Source organism: Pezoporus wallicus, unplaced genomic scaffold, assembly GCF_028554395.1.
Source record: "Pezoporus wallicus isolate ANWC-B61680 ecotype Strahan unplaced genomic scaffold, APGP_CSIRO_Pwel_v1 contig_3952, whole genome shotgun sequence".
Lineage (NCBI taxonomy): Eukaryota > Metazoa > Chordata > Aves > Psittaciformes > Psittacidae > Pezoporus > Pezoporus wallicus.
The window spans coordinates 11,061,198-11,079,288 of record NW_026635034.1 but is presented as its reverse complement, the minus strand read 5'-3'; the positions used below and the strand labels follow the sequence as shown (position 1 = coordinate 11,079,288).

General features: G+C 38.0%; 1 protein-coding gene across 1 annotated transcript in view; it reads right to left on the bottom strand.

Annotated features, from left to right (window-relative positions):
* LIPC (lipase C, hepatic type) overlaps positions 1 to 18,091 on the bottom strand; it is a 54,524-nt gene that overhangs the window by 16,655 nt on the left and 19,778 nt on the right. The window lies entirely within an intron of this gene.

Below are 18,091 nucleotides of genomic sequence, written 5' to 3'. Positions count from 1 at the left end.
CATATAAATGTAGAGAAATTGTTTGAGTAAAGGAAAAAGAAGTAAAATAAAGCAGAAGCTTACAAAAACACATTGTGACATGCAGGCCTGGTGTTTCATTCTAGTAAGACTTCATACTCTTTTAGTTATCTGAAAATTATGTAATGAATTATTCCTAAACTAGAAAAAAATGGACATTAGTAGAAAAAAAGTCAAGTTTTCATGGACTGGGAAAATGAGAGGTTACAGTTGTTTGTGTTGGAAAAGAAACTTTGAGTGGAGAGAGTTTGCTAATGGAGTTCCTTGGCAACTGTTTTTTGGCTAATCTTGTTTTCTTGTTTTCATTAAAGAAGCAGGAAATATAAAAGACTGTCAAAATTTGGGAGATATTTGCTAATACTGCAGAGAGCAAAATGTTAAACACTATGAGCTAGATCGCCTTGAATATATGACAACAGAACCAGGTAGAGATCTTCTACTATGAAGTGCAAAGTCATGCAGTTCATAGCAATTTCTTTAAAAATGGGGCTTATAAATTGGAAGTGACATAAGGGGAAAAACACTTGACTGTAGTAATCCATAACAAAACTGAGTCTCTGCTGTGATTTGGGTGTGAGAAAGGAAAATATAATCCCAGGATGCACCAAGGAAGATGTTGTGGGTAGGAAGAGAGGATGTTTAGTACTAGTAAGTTATTATTAACAACATACAGAGCAGTGTGTATAGTATTTTATTCACTGAGAAAGAAGTTAAATTATGTGTGTTGGACAGAACTCATATTAGTTAAATTTTAGTTCTTGATTTTTTCCTGCATGAAAGTGCCTTAATACACCATTAGTATTAGAAATACTGTATTTTGTCTTCTAAGTCAGTACATTTAATTTCTTTTGTACATCACAACTCATGTCTGGAGGTGCTTTCAGAAACCATCTAAAATCATAGCATGTTTATTTCTATATTCTATCTGGAAATGTATGCTGAGGTTCTCTGAAGTTGTCTTGATAGGAATTTGATAATTTATGAGGTACTTCTGATGCATTTATAGATGAGCCTTTATCCTGCAAGCAGTTTTGGTGATGGGAAACTCCCATACTCATATATTTGCAGTAATAGCATGTTATAATGCACAGTACAAGGAATCCTAATGTGAAAGCATGCTGGATTTAGATCAGACTATTTTTGTCACATGTCAGTCTTGTTAGAAATTTTATTCAGGGTTTTATTTTAGTATAACGATATGACATGATACAAACAGCACATTTAATTTGGTTAAGTGAATGGCAATTCTGGCAAGAAAACTCCCAAGCTGAACTGCACTGGATGTGCACTGTTTTCTCTTTGTCCCTAATTATTGTACATTCCAAATAACTCCAGGCAGTGTTACGTTTCCTGGCTGGGAAACATTATTGTATAAAGTTGTTCAGTCTCTTATGAGAGCTGGAATTTCATAAGCTTCAAAGATAGATCGTGAAGGTTTAATTGTCAGAATTCTTACCTTTGATGTCTCACATTTTTTGTAATGGCACTTTTAACTGTGGTAGCTGACTAGGACTAAGTCTGATCATTTCTCTGTTACAATGTCTGTTTAACAGCATTTCTGTTTGATTTTTTTTGCTGGGAGTAGACTCAGTTTCTGAAGAAAGTAATATTAGGAGAAAGTGAATCTAGGTAAAGAACTGAAAATTAGAGTTCTAATTACAGTGATATTCTCTACCTCTGTTATTTTCAGGCTTTGGGGGATACTCCTTACACAAAGATGAGTATTGTGCTCTATATTTAGCACAAAGAAAAACAAACTTGTGCCTGCTATTGTACACATCCTTTCTTTGTTTTATGCCTTGTTTTAATTTTCCTTTCGCTCTGTTTCTGCAAAGCAAAGGCGCTTTGTCACTTTCCGTATTGTTTGGGCATACTACAGAAAGCAAGTCTAATAAATAGCTTTTTTCTTTATACATGGACTGTGAAAGTGCTGTGGTGCTTTAATGAGTGAGCTTTTGGCTTGCTAGTAAGTCTGAGATTAAAAATACAGTTTGAACTTCTTCAAGGCTGTCAAAAATTAAAAGTTCCAACAGAATCTGTTGTGTTACTAGACAAAACTGCTTCAATCTGTTAATCCATGTGATGACTTGGAGAAGAAAACAGTCTGAAGAGTTTGGCTTCTAAAACAGACTTCTGCTAAAAATGCCATACCAGTGACTCAGTGACATGATTGAAGGGAACTACAAAGTTTCATAGGTTGGCTTACAAAAACAACAACATAGAACTGCTAAATATTTTCCTGTGCTAACTAGCTAAGAGGGCCAAGATCTTCCTGAAACTTAGAAAGTTTCTCTTTGAAAAATTAGCCCTTACTCAGGTGAGTTGCTGACTTAATTTAGTTAAGGGAAGAGTGACTTGAGTGTCATCTGCATGAATTTGTGCAAAGCGTTTGACTCTGTCCCACACAAAATCATTGTCTCTAAACTAGAGAGGCATGGATCTGATGGATGGACCACTTGGCTGGATGGTCACCCTCAGAGTTGTGGTCAATGAATCGATCTCTAAATGCAGACCAGTGACAAGTGGTGATCCTCAGGGATCAGTGTTGAGACCAGCATTATTCAACATCTTTGTCGGTGACATGGATGATCGGGTTGAGTGCACCTTCAGCAAACTTGCTGATGACACCAAGCTGTGTGGTGTAGTCAGGACCAGGACACTGGACAGGGTTTGAAACCGGGAAATATCATAATGTAGGGGGGAGGGGAGTGATCCAGAATCTAAATGAATTTCTTTCAATAGCATGTCTGGACATAATAATACAATTACAAAATATCTGCTTCACACCACAGAATTTGCTTAAAGGTGTCAGGAATGAGGACAAAGTATGGTAGGACTGTATAAGGTGAAGAGCAAAAATTTTATATTGAAAGTCATACATTTTAAATTTGGCTTATGGTAAAGCATAAAAACTGATTAGAATTGGCATTCCCAGTTAAGGAAAGTAGCTTTTCTGGTGAAGAAAACTGATGTTCAGCATCCTTCTTCCTGTCATGGAATCCTACAGGAAGAGTTTCTCAATAAGGTATCACTGAAGAGCGTTAAAGAGGAGGTTTCAGTGACACTCACCTAATCCATAGACAGTTGAAAAATTCTGAATGGCAGCTGAACTTTGCATTGCTGGTATGTTAAGTTTACTTAAAAAGTCATACGCATGAGCATGTGAATACACACCCCTCTGCCTACGCACAGCACGTTTTTTCTAATTGCCTTTTCACTCTTACTGCAGCATCCATTCATGTCATGAGTGGATTTGTCTGAGCTTCAGTATCTTTTGGATGGTTTTTACTGCTTTTCATTCATGTAAATGTTTTCAGAAGAGTGCTTATGTATTGTCTTGTTATTTTAGTGTGACCAGTATCCAACTGGTCACATTCAAGGAAGAAATTACAACTTTTTGTGGTCTCCAGAATTAGAGAATTCTGTTGTGAAATTGAGCAAAGGTACTGATGTGTTAATGGTTTTTGTTTGGGCCATGAAAAGTGAAGTGCACCATAGATCCATTCAATTCCATAGGGGGAATTGAATTCTGAGGGGTTCTAGGAGAGTTTTATCAGTTAAAAAAAAAGAGCAAATGACATGGGAGTGTTCAGGGTTCTTAATCTGACAAATGCTTCCCTTAGAGCTATTCTTGCTTGAAGCATAGTTGTTGGTGTTCATGTTGGATACGGAATATCCTCTTCAGTAACCCCTCTTATTTTATTTTGTAGTGCCTGTCGTAACTTCCAGACTGTGTGCTTACTAGGGAAAGCCATTTGCTGCAACTGACACAAAATGACACAAAGAAATAGTAGACTACAAGAATACACATTGTAATGGACTCCTAAATCTAAAAATCCTACAAAATTTAAGCACTAGTGTGTAAAATGTAGATAAATTGTATGTTTTAGTTGCTTGATGTTTACCTGAACATTTTATAAGCTGCTATAGGCAATAATTTTTGTATAATAGCAGGCACAAAATCAGGATCAGAATTCTGCTATTTAAAATGTATCCAATGAAAACAATGATGGGAATGGACTGGAAACATTGGGCTGGCATTTGTTTACTTTTATATTACTGATTTACAGCACTACCTTCAAGCGGGGTGTGGTCCATTCTCTATTTTATTGAGATTCGTTATTTAAGGTACTTACATGTAAGCTGATTTTTGTTGTTTATGCCAGTTGAAGGCTTTTGTATGCCATTGACTGACAGTTGAAAGCTTCATCTCATGTAGTTCCTGAGTGAGTACTCTAAACCTGTGTGCTTGGGGGGGGTGGGGTGGGGGAGGGAATTCTGGGTCTTTGATTGCTCCAGGATCCCAGGCAAGATAAGGAAGTCAAAACTAAGGTCTGTTGACTCAGGAGAGGTCCTCTCCCTTGAGGAGAGACTGTTAACTAACCATTGTTAACCTTTTGTTAACATACTTTAAAATCTTTGTTGAAAAATCCATTAAGAGGAGAGCACATAAAACCATGTCGTTCATTCCCTGTGTGTTTAATGGCTTTCAAATCATCCAGATAATGCTACTAGAGGGTGGCATTTTTTGGTGTCTAAATACAGCTGATACTTCCTGAACCTGTTATGATCAGCCACTGTTATCATGCTTTGAATCACTATGGAAGACACAGTTGCCTGAGATAATCAATAAAAATAAAAACTCATCCCACAGTTTAACCAAGAGAAGGTTGTTCTGCTGTGCTCTCCCTGGACCCCTCAGGTCTGTGTCCTGTATTTACCTGGGCTATTTGTGGAAGGGGTGAGGATCCTATAAGTTTGTTTGCAGGTGTAATTAGCAGCTGTAGTGTTAGAACTGTACGCTGGGCTGCATCAGAGTGGCCAGCAGGTCAAGGGAAGTGATTCTCCCCCTCTACTCTGCTCGCATGAGACTCCACCTGCAGTACTGCATTCAGCTCTGAGACCCCCAACACAAGAGGGATGTGGACCTGCTTGAGCATGTCCAGAAGAGAGATGCTCTGAGGCCTGGAGCAGCTGTGCTATGGAGACAGGCTGAGAGAGCTGGGCTTGTTCAACCTGGAGAAGGCTCATGGGAGACCTCAGCAGCTTTCCAGTACCTGAAGAGTGCTTACAAGAAATCTGAAGAGGGACTTTAGACAAGAGCAAACTGAAAGAGGGTGGATTTATCAAAATGTTTGTCTAATATTAGGAAGAAATTCTTCCCTGTGAGGGTGTTGAGGCCCTGGGACAGGTTGCCCAGAGAAGCTGTGGCTGCCCCATCCCTGGCTGTGTTCAAGGCCTGGTTGAAGGAGGCTTTGAGCACCCTGGTCTAGTAGAAGGTGTCTCTGCCATGTTAGGGTGATCTTTCAGGTCCCTTCCAACCCAAACCATTCTATGAACTGCTAGCAGAGATCCACATCCCTGTCATTTTCTGGTTAGTTCTATTCAGAATTAATTTCTGGGTGCAGGCAATTGGAGAAAGAAGAGAATATGATGTCTTGTTCAGTAATAGCAGAACCATGATTTTAAGAAATTATTAACATGTTAATAAGGAGCTTAGACCTAGAGGATATTTCTCCCTCTCTTTTTTAAAATTAGAAGGCTTTCCAAAGGAAAAGTAATTTCAAAAAATATCCAGCATTGAATTCATGACATATATAAGCACTGTAAAAACTATACAGAGTACTCAGTAAAGATCACTGTTCAGTACAACTTGTTTGCTTGGTGGTTTAAAGCATAAAGGGAGTGCAACCTACTCTCAGAGGTTGCTTATATTAAAATAATTGAAAAAATAGCCTCAGTTGATTTTTAAATTCTCTATTTATGAATCTTGTACTGATACTTATTTGAAATTGCCTCTTAAGGCAGGTAGTAGACACAGGTACAGACAGTTTCAGTTCCTTGCAGTGCTTTAACTAGGAGTATTTTTGTGTCTGGAGAATAAAACTAGCATATCAAAACAAGTCTTGCTAAAAAAAACTTGGAACAGATGATGAAAGGGATTAAATACCATCTTTTGGTTTCTGCTTACTGTCGTGTATCTATTATTCAGAGATATAGCTCTTAAGTCAGCTGTGAGTTCCTCTAAATTATCTGTTTATTATTTACATGTATTAATTGCAGAGAATGTATTTTAATTCTCCTCTAACTAAATTAGTATCTGTCATTGGTTTTGAACACTGGATTGTCTCAAAATTCTCCAAAGAATTGCCTTTCTTTTTATTCCTGTGCCTTACGCTTCTAATCTTCTTTTCCCTGTAAAATCCTTCTTTACTAGTGAAACTACAAAGCTTTTCACATGTCCTTTATTTAGAATCAAGTATTGAAGTGATGGTTAGAACAGAAGGCAAAGCAATAACACCCACCCTCCAAACTGTTAACTGTTCCTTTTGTCTTTTTATATCAGATGAAGACTTCATGGAAGTGCACTGATCTCAAAAGCTTGATATATCTTTTCTTGTCTGATTAAGTTAGGTAAACAATTTTTTCCTCTTCTCTATCCTTCATTATAACATAATTTAAAAATATTAGTTCTCCATTAATTAATCTCCAGTACAATAATCAGCAAGCTTGTGAGGCTGTTGCAAAAGAACAGGACAGCCAGTGCACAAAGAAACTAGCAGTGCCTCTTTGTTTAGAGCTCAGCTGCTGGGCTCTGGGCTGATGCCCTGTGAAGAACAAAACACTCAAATCTCTCTCAAAGAGTGCAGAAGGAGGCACCAACCACACAGCTATTGGACAGCTTGCATTATTTACAGGGTGACAAATATGCTGTCCTCCTAGTTTTCTCATATAAAGTACTTATAAATGTGAACATTCAAGTGCTACTTGTGCAATGTGCTAAATTGAAATTACAACACCAGTCTAATCAGAATTTCCTGAAAAAAATTTTTGGAAATCATTACAATATGGTTTTCCAGGAATGTTTTGGACTAGCACATAATCTAGATCTCAAATTGCTACTATAAATTAGTGTTACAAGTAATCATCTCCCATCTATTACCTAACCAAAACTTTCATAGTTTCAAGTAAGTTAAAAGCAGGTATATGTTGGGAAAAATACTTCCGCCCTTCATGAAAATGCTTCCTTTCAAATATATGCATGACTCAATTTTTTTTGGCAGGGGTTTCTGTTCAGATGCCTGATTTGGAGCTTAAATTTCCTTTTTCTTGATATTAAAAGCAAAAAGATGAAATAATCACAAACTGCCTGTACAAAATAGGTTTGTGGGATGTTATCAGTAGAAGGGGCAAATGAATAATAACAAATGTGAAGCTAAGCAGATTAGGACTCTTCAGCCAAGAGACAGCTAAGAGGGATATGGTACAGAGGTCTGTAAAATCATGGATGTCATGGATCACTTGTATGTCTTTCCCAGTACAATATGTAAGGATTATTTTGATAAAATATGTTGACAGCAAAAGATGATGAAAGGGTTCTCCTCAAGACATGTAGTTAATCTGTGGAATTCCTTGCTAGGTGTGATGTAGGTATCAAGCATTTGTCTGAGGTTAGTTGGAAACTGGAAGTATCTGTGTAAGAGAGGTCCAGTGAGGATTACTATACGCATAGACACCACCACTTACTCAGGAGATCCATGAACTGAAAATGGTTGGTGGCTGGGAGAGTACATGGGGGAAGTGCTGTGTGTCAATGTCCTCTGCTGAATATGCATCTGCTTTTGGGCACTGCTCAGGTGATCGAACTAGATGGAGTCTGGGTTTCATCCACTACAGCCACGCTTCTGTTTGATTAGAGCTACCTGGCATTACTTTTAAAAAAATAATATTGAAATCAGAATTGATCAGCAACATATTTAGGCTTATTTATGTTGAAATGTTTGAACCTTTGATTTGCAGTTTTGTTGCTGTTGAAGTTTTGGCTTTTTATCTAGTTTGGGCTAGAAAATGTTTTTATAAATGGATATGAAAATATTTTCCTGTTTAGCTTAGTAAAATTCAAGTAATTTCTTACCCTGGAAGAGGTGAACTAGACCTGAACAGGAAATATAGACCAGGGAATTCAAAACCATTCATGTGCTTGCTTATAAGATTGTGATTCAGGGCACTGTTTTCTTCAATTTTATTTCTAAGGGACCAGGAGGAAGCTTCTATTACTTATGTGCATATCCCTTGGAACTGTTCCACATACACTGATGCTATCGTGACAGGTGTGAATTTTGATTTAAAAAAGCCAGTCTTGCAAAAAACAAGATATTTTGGGGGTTGTATTTTAGGATAGCTGTGCTGGGAGTGGGAGTTCATTTTCTTTCTATGACCTTACTTTTTCTTCTGTGTGATCCTGCAGTGAAATCACATGTCTGGTGCCAACTTGCCATGTCAGAAATTCTGGATCTCAGCATTCCTTAGGGTGAGGACAAATGAAATATATACAGCAAGAATGTGTGTTTGAAGCACCAGAAAAAATAATGGGGCATTTACGAGAATGAGAAAACAGAAGCATTAGAATTTTCAGAATGTTAGCACAGAAAAGTGTTACTGAGTCAAACTCAGTCACTAGGCTATGGCACAGCCCTCCAGGCCAGACTGCTGCATAGTAGCTGTATTTCCTAGAAGGCAGAGCTGAGCTGATGGGTGGTGACTGTAGGTGCAGACGCAGTATCCATAGGCACAATCAGCCTTGTCAGCACAGGGAAGTAAGTGTGTTGTAGATTTGCTTACAAATTTTTGGTACTAGCTGTTCTCAGAAACTCCCTTTGTGAGTATTTATGCTTGCCGCCATTTTGATACTCAGAAAAAGGTAAATGCCTCTCTCAGAGTTTGCAGAAAGGCTGTGGGAAATGAAGAGATCAATGGTGCATGAAAGATGATTGAGTGTTGCAGTGGAAAGCAGTTAAAAAAAAAAAAGGGGGGGGGGGGAATTTTAATGAATTTTAGCCTTAGAACTGTGGTAACCAATACAAAGAGGTAAGACAGCTCTCCAGTACCAGGCTGCCCATTTGTTAGGTGGTTGAATCTGCCTAGCTTAAGTGTAATTGAATCCCAGTCTACTGAAGTGGCCTTTGTTCAATTCAAGGAATAGAAGCAAGCGTCCAAAGGTCTCAGTCTAAGTGGTGATTTGGCACCTGATCCCTTCAAGTTTTCATACTTCCAAGAAATCTCTGTTTTAGAGGACGTACTGCAAAAATTTCTACGGATATGTTATTGGGAGCTTTATTTTGCTTAAATTACCCTCTCCTCCCTTCCTTCTTGTTTCCTTTTTTCTTGCCTCTCAGATATGGTCCTGTTTTTTTCCATTGTGTCCTTTGGGTTTGGGTTGGTTTTTTTTTTATGTGTGTGTGTATGTGTTTGTTTTTGGTCTTTTTTTAATAGTGTTGTTTTATTTTTCCTGGTTTTGTCTGAAAGCCTGAGTTAAGTCAGATTAGCTGAGGGGAAATCCTGGTTTTGCAGCACATAGGGACTGTTCGCTTTGACAATGGCTAGGTGTGTTCATCTAAGCTAGGGTTTGATGGTTTTCACTGATATGGTATCAAAAGGCTTTGATCATTTAAAGTGTATCCTGAATTTCTCCAAACTCATCTTTTACAGTGGATGCCTGTAGCTTCCAAAAGCTCTGCAGTGCACACTGTTTACAGATGTTATCTCTATGCAATTATGCCTAGAAATGAGACTTTTCGCCAAACACTGATTTTATTTTATTTTTTTTAATTCGGCTCTTTAAGAGGAAAGGAAATTTACTGTGGAGATATTTTAAGTAGATTCTGCATACTGTGAGCCCATTTTTATTATTGCTGTCATACAGTTTTTATTGTGGTTTTCCTTGTACAGGTGACCTGAGTCCAGATTGTAATTGGTGTTGCTTAAGCCATAGTTCACAGAAATTTTTCAAGTACTTTTGTCTGATACCTCTAGTACAACTGCCTCTTAAGTGACCACTCTTAAAGAGTGGTCACACAATGTGTGACAAAGATTTGCTAGCTGAAGTTTGGGGTGAGCCAATATCAAAATTGGCAAAGCTGTTGCTGAGCTGTGAAGGCCTTTCCAGGAGTCCTTTGAAAACTATTATTCAAGATATTATTTTGTGGAATACTTAATACTATATGCATTCTATAATGCAAAAAGTCATTAAAATGATTAACAGCGTACAAAACTTTTATTAGGAGCTTTATCCCTTTAACCCGTAAGGCCAGACACCTTTGCACACTGTGATTCCAGTCATGGACAAGATGTATAAAATGATAAAAAATGCATTTTAAAAGTCATGGGGCTAAGGTCCAGTAAGTTAGATGTCAGGGCAGTTGATCTGTGCCCATTCAAAGCCTTAAATCTCAATTTTAAGTGAGATAAAGCTTCTTCTTGGGAACAGTGCAAGGTCACACAGTGCTGGAATTTTAGCCTGCTACTACAGTGACAGTGACAATTCATGTCAGGGCCTCTGGCAGTATTTGAATTTTGGGTGTAAAATTCTAAATTTGGGATGAAGAGAGAAAAGGTAGGTTTTGGAGCTGTTCCAAGTCAAGAAATCTGGAAACCAGTAGCAGTAAAGAAGTATTAGAGGGGAGTAAAGTAGTACCTAATGATACGTTAGAACATGGTTTGGTTCATAATTATCCATTATAGCTATGTAATTTGTATAACTACCTTATGTGATGTTGTACAAAGTGCATACACATACATAAACCTATATATATATTTATAAAAATCTATGCACTATTGTTAAATGCTATGTATAAATACTACAGTGCTTATATGTACTTGATACAGTATATGATATTCCCTTCGTTATTACAGCATTTAATATGAATGAAATATTCCTTTGGGCATTCGTATTAGAAGGTTCAAGTATTTGATATTCATAGACTGTATACGATACTCCCTGTGCATCCATGCATCACTGAACACTCTTTGTACAGGCCCAGAGCATGGCTGTTAATGCAGGTGAATGACATGCTAAGGTGACAGCGGCAGTAGTTCAGATAATCTTGATAAAACTTGAAGGCATAATTTCGTGGATAAATTTTGAGTATGTTTTTTCTTCTCCTGTATTATTTGGTATTGGTTTCTCTTTGACCAGATTTTTATTGTCTCTGGTTTGATCCGTTAAGTCTGTTCCTAAAGTCCTGTGTCTCTAGGCTTTGGCAACAGTATGTCAGATTGAAGGAAATTTTAATGTTCAGTTTCAGTTGGATCATTTTTTAGTTCCGTGTTTGTTGTTTTATCAGTTGCAGAATGTCATGAACCAAACTCTGAAGAATGAAGTTGCTTTCCATATTTCAAATACGTGGAAACTGGTGAACAAAATTACTGTGTTCCAAATTATAGTACAATCGTTACGTATTTGTTTTCTAGGACACCTGAAAGTGCACACAATTTTTTCAGTTAAAATGTCTTAGAGATTACTAAAACCTATTATGAAATAATTGGGAAAATGAATACATTTTGGAAGTGAAAACTGTCTTAATTCCTCAGCTGCTCTTGCTCATTCTCTCTAGACTGCTTCCAGCTTCACAAATGTATGAATACGAGAACAGATACCATTCTGTGGAGCTTCTTTGATCTCTGCTTGTGATACCTCGTTGGGGAGAAAGTGATCATAAATTAACTGAACTATGAATGAGCTGTTGAATTCTTCACATGTTATTAGATTTGCTGGTGGACAGTTAATGAAACAGCCTTTTGTTCTGTCACCAGGAGCTGATCAACAGAATCCAACAGGGCAGGACACAGAAAGTGTGCTGAAGCCATGTTTGCTTTGCAAAGCAAACTGGATCTGCTTTAGTGGAGAAAATTCAACAAATACAGACAATATTAAATTTTACTATAAATTGGTGGGGTTTATAAATTGGAAGTATGAAATCTTTCCAAAAGGATGGCATCATTAAACAAGAGATATATTAAATCTGACGGCCTGAAAAGCACACAAAAAGAATGAAAAGACCAGTTGTCAGATAGTGAAAAGAAGTTGTTCAGAGCTGATTATGCAATAGCAAGGGTAACTAAAGGCTTGCAGACTTCCTTTTGAGATCAGTGGGAGCTGGAAGTACTTGGTACCCTTCATGGGTCCTGACCAGTTTGTGGACTTTTACCTCAAGATTTTTTTCTGCTCTAGTAGAGCTTAGTGCCCTGAAAACATGAGTCCACTTAACAGCTTTGGTTGCTGACCACTCTACTGTTGGATTTTAGATTTCCTAGTTTCTGTTGTGCCCAGGAAGTGAGAAATGTGAACTGCATAATATTTGTATATATGATATTACTGAATTACAACTGCTTTGGTGAAAAGGAGATGACAGTCAACTGGCCAGTTAATCGATCTCGGAGCATGGATGCTTTCCTGCAAGATCCACATGAGAAGTTCTTAGCAGGTTTGTCCCTTCTGTGATAAAGGTTGAATTTCATAATGTCAGATTTGACTCCCTAATGAGTAGGCTGATCTGTCAAGTTTCCAACTAGTCCAGTTATCACTTAGAAGGAAAAGGACAGATAGACAAGTAATAATAGCCTTCAAATCTCAGTAAAGAACATCTGAGTAGAGTTAATGCACTGATGAAGTCTCACAAGGTGCTGTCACTAAAATCACTGTACACTGACCATCTCTGAGCCTGGGTACTTTGCACATAAGTAATTAATAATACTTGGAATCACAGAATCAACTAGGTTGGAAAAGACCTTTAAGATCATCAAGTCCAACCGTTACCCCAGGACCGCCAAGACCGCAACTAAAGCATACCACTGAGGGCCTCATCTACATGTTTTTTGAAAACTTCCAGGGACATTCTTGGGGATGTGCTTTGTGGGTAAGGTATTAGTTGATCAGTGAAGTCACTAATTTCATTTCCCTGTCATAGACGTGCACGGTAGCTTCTCCGAAGCCAAGGTTAACCTCTATATAACCTTCACATTGCCTTCTGCCACTTGAGCGTTACAAACTAGTCACCTGTGGGAACAGCTCGGAAAACATAAAGGTAAAATTAATTCTAACACGTATTAGAAAAATTCTGATAGTGGCGATAGTTACTTACTCATTTTAATTAATATGGTGGCAAGAAATAAATTTGCTGGCAAGAGACATAGGCTTATAGAAGGTCTTTGGCTTTGAAAAAACACATTGTTTTTGAGACTTTATTACATGAGAAAGAAAGCTTGTGTCCAAATTCTGTAGTCTTCAGTGCTTCTGAGTGATTCCATCTATTTATTTTTCTGATACAGGAAAGTCACCTACCCACCAACAGGTAGAACATGTTAGTTACCTGGTAAAAGGCCAGGAGCAGTACCACTGATGAAATCACTGTATCACTGATTAAGAAAGAAAGGAATATGGAAAGGAAAGTGATTATTTTAATGAAAAATATTGCGATCAATGTAAATCAAACTGAAGTGTTTATGCTGTGTTGTTCTTTCTCAGTGCAAATGATCAGATGGAGCCTATCTACTTTCTACTTGCACTTTAAGATGCTAATTTGACAAGTCTTTTTGGAGTCTTACAAAAAAAATACATGTAACGTACACATTAGTATAGCAGAGTAATTTCCCCAAATGTAATAACTGTGAGAATTATTATTTGCATTCTAGTGTACTCAGAGGCCTGTTCAGGATAGGAGTCCCATTGTGGCAAGCATTACCAGCCCCTGAAGATGATTAGGGGAACAGATTTTTGTTCTCTTGAGAACTACATTGATTTAGCAGATTTTTTCATGAGCTTGGTTCATGTCCTTAAGCCTTAGTTCTGGGATCTTTAGGAATGTGTCCTCATAAATCAATTTTGTGTGGCCTTAAGCTGTTCAGCTGCAACATTGGAGCTAATTTTAAAAAAGATGTAAGACTGGATGTACCAGAAAACAATGGGAGAAGACGTACATCATGGAGAGTGGAGGCATTCAGAATTAGAAATTACTGCTTCTAGAGGTGTTAGGTGGTGTAGGCACTAGTGCTTTTCAGCTGCGGAGGGTCCCTGCCGGAGGTTTGCTGAGCAGGAGTGGTGTGCAGCCTGTTGTAGCATGTTATGATACCAAGCTTTATGCCAGGAAGTGCACTGTCATACTTGCTCTGTAAGGGAATAAGACTCATGAAGATTTTATGGAGATGTTATAGAGTATTTGTGAGGGTGGAACCCATGCTCTCAGGCCTGGTCCTAGGAGCTATGCATCCATGGAGGTGATAACAGAGAACTCAGAGGTCCAATTCCACCATTCCTGAGTAGAGCAACTGTGACTCTTGCCCTCACCTGATTCCGTTCACTCAGCCAACATGTGAAAATTCAATTTTCTTTCTAATGGGTTAATTTGCTTTGGCTTCTAAAGACTCCTTCAGAAATTTGCTAGGTCGACATAAAGCATAAGAAAGAAATGACATCACAGAAGTGAACAGACATGTGCTTCCAGAAACTGCACATGTGAAGACCAGAATGGAGGCAGGACACATCTAAAGTCTTAAGCAAAATGTCACCCAAAAATAGTGATTGTAGAAAAAAATTGCATTTTAATTTGCTTAAAATTCTTTTGTGAAAAATATCGACATAGCCTGCTCGAATCTTCCTGTGCTTTTTCTCATGCTAATAGAATGACATCTCTGAAAGTGCCTGAAAAGCTGATTTTATAATCTGGCATCATTTGACTAGCACAAAGTATATAGGCTCAGAAGTTAAAAATTCTCCAAATAGTTACAGACCGTTTGTATTTGGGCAACAATGTGAAACTTCATAGAAGTGGCTGGGAAAACCTAATGGGACTCTCAGAGGAAAGCTGGAAGCACATTCTTTTTTTAATGCTTGAGAGAGGACATAGCAGAGCCAGAAAGTCTCATGAATGCAATGTGAGGGAAAGGAACAGTTTGTTATGAATCCAGAAATTGCCATCTCTTACATTTGCAAGCCCAGAAGAGAGATCAGTGGCTCAGCTGAACATCCAGATAGCCATTTTTTTCTGCTTGGTGAACAGCTGCCCTTTCTGAACATGGCAAGCCTACAAAAAGCACTAGAACAATGTCAGAATGGCATGTTTTTCCAGCCCTTCTGTGCAAAGTATAGCTTTGACAAGTAAAAGCATCAGAAGATGCATAATCAGAATTACTATGCAATCATTTATGAGAACAGCTGTGTGAGTAAAATCATAATGGTCATCCTTTCAGCACTCTTGCCCAAGTAGCTGCATTACGGCATGCAGTAGAAAGGGAGGAAGCTGAGCTATGGGCTTGACCCTGTGATACTCTTGACAGGAGTACTCCTGGGGTAAAGCAGCCTGTGGGTGCTGCTGCAGGCCAGACTCTGTGAATGTGAGGAGATAACAGTATCTAGAGAGAAGGACCTGAGTGCACAAATATAATGTGGGGATTACCTTTCTGTGCAGAACTGAATTTCTGCCTAGGAATTCCGTTCTGCGTTGTCCTCCTAACTACTCTAGTTTGTCAAAAGCTGCTTTCCCATATTGTGCATAGGTGGTGCTTATAACACTAACTCATGCTTCTGACTTTGGTTGGCATGTTTTATCTAGAATCTGTCATGTTTCATAGGGCAAAGAAAATGGGACTGCTATTCATATGTAAAGAATTGAAGACCCAGTAGTTAAAAGTCATTCCAGAAGGCTGCTTCTTTCCACTGTATCAATTTTTCTTTTTTCCTTTCTTATTTTTTTTCAACTACTGTAACAGTAGAAACAAAGTTATTTGAAGGTAGAGTTTCCTTTGTATATAGAACCTGAAGGTGCTTCAAAGTATATAACTGTGCTGCAGAAAACTGGTACTTTAACACTCATTGCAAAGGAGCATATTACAGCAGTGGATAGGCCTCCTTATATGCATCCATCTTTACCAAGGCAGAGTTTATCACCTCCCACCAGTCAGAAATTACTCCCCTTACTGTTTCAGTGCTCCAGCGTTGGACCATTGCTTACTTGTTCCAAGGAAAATCAGCTAGGCTACCTCACATCACTGATTTTAACTCTTTAAATTACCTTACTTTATACTGCTTGAAACAAATTAGGGCGTACTTACATGAACAGATCTGCTGCATGACTTGGATGAAAGTGGTAGCTTTCAGGAAACAATGAAAGCTGAGGGAGTTCTGCAGGCAGTTACCCTTGACTAGAAAAAGGATATTTGTTCGCAGCCTGAGATACATGCATGCAATGGTTCAGGAACTTCCTGAAGACTACCTTACTGAATTTTTTTGTGAATCCTTAGGATTTAAAAATGGAGTTCAGGTATATTGGCTTGTGTGTAATGCTCTCTCAGTCCTACTGTGGACATTATAATCTTTTCATTGTAGTATAAAAGTGCAGAAGTTAGATATAAATAGATAGAACCTGTACCTTTTATTGTTGTCATCTTACTAAGCAGTAGAATCAATTTATGAAATTTCCATAGGCAGAAATAGTATCAAATTGTTCCCTTTTATTTAAATGCAGAAAACTCTATAATGATCCTAACACCCTTTTTGTCTCTCTAAACCATCATTTGGTTCACCTCAAGTGATCAACCTGGTAGCATAATCAAGAGGTTTCACAGAGAAGTAGAATTATTTGCCTCTGAGTTTCATGCCTAGAACACTAAGTGGGTAAATTTGTCCACTTTGGTTTTTAGCACTACATCTGAGTTCACCCTAGACTCCTCAGAGCTGAAATTTTACATAAAAAAAGGGAAGTTATAATATATCATAGTTTATATGGCTAAGTCAGGGAAGGTGATGGTATACACACTGCCAGAACATTTTGTTCTCAGTATCTCTTCTCTCCAATTCAGTGCATAATTTCCTTTTCTCTCTGGTCCATCTTGTCAGAGCTATGATAATATCCAGTAAACATTCATATCAGTTTCCTCTTTTTTTTTCAAAAAAAAAACCTCAACAAAAGAACATGTTCTGTTTAATATTTGCTTTAGGAAATGTCATAGCCACCTATTGTGCTGTTTTATGTGGACTGAGGAAAACCACATGCCCAGATACGCAATACAAATCTTCCCTGTCATGTATCAAAGCAACCAAACACAGCACAGTGTCATGTGTTTTATCAAAGAGGATGCTGTGCATATCACAAAGAAAATTCATTCTGTCACTGGAGCAAATTCTAGAGCTGGGGATTCTCCCATCTCCCTGAATGTCTCCAAGTGCTGACATTCAAAAATAATAAAATCATCGCCACCTGTGCTAGCTTGGTCATTATAATTTTGCATGATTACAGAAGTAATTTCAGAGTGGAGACTGCTTTTTAGGCTGGAGTGGTGTGAATGTCCACTACAGAGTCAGCTTCAGCCAAGTTTGTTCTCATTTTTGTGAGAATTTTGCCTGAAGAATGGCATTTCTGACCTGGTAAAAAATAGAAAATAAGCTGAGCAGCACCCAAATTTCCTCACAGCTAGTGGCAGAGCAGTGAATGCTGTTGAATGAACCCCACAGCACTGTGACACAGGGACCCCTACTGAGACTTTATTCACCATCCAGTTCTCAGGTTCTTCTTGGAGACCTCCATTGAAAAAACACAGGAAAAAATCTATAGGAAACCCCCAGTCTATTCCAGTAGCGTGACAATTTCCTTGGGTTTATCAAAGGCTCATAAATTTAATGAAATCAGTTTGGACACTTGGACACGTAATTTTTAGCTAAGGAAATCTGCAAAGACAGTTCTGCCCTTTACTGGCAGGAAATAATGAAAGCAGAAACATTCTGTAACAGTCATTTGCTGTTCTAGTGATCTTCATATTGCTGTGAGGAGAGGAATAGATAGTAGTAATAGGGAAGAAAAGACCTAAACATCCACGTTCCCTTGCTCAGCATATTGGGACTCTGTGCTGCTGGATTTTTGTTGTTCTCTCTACAGTATACATCATGCATTTCAGTTGTAATAACCATTTTCTTTCTTTTCTTTAAAGACTGAAGAAGTGAACACAGGATGGTTATTAACCAGGGAGCTACAGGTGCTGTATTGGTTTTCTTTACAAGCTAGTATAACAGGTTTGATTTAAGAAGGTCTAGAATTAATAGAAAAACTGTTTTTCAAGGTTAGTAAAAAAAGGAAGAGTTATCGCTAGCAATAATTCTGTATTGATGCTGGAAAAATTAATTTTTCTCTATATACAGTCTAGGGGGAGAAAAGGATATATTTGAACATAATTTGTCACAGAAACAGTTCTTACTAGACTGAAACTATTGAGCAATAGATTTGAAGGATTCTAGGGGGAAATCTTG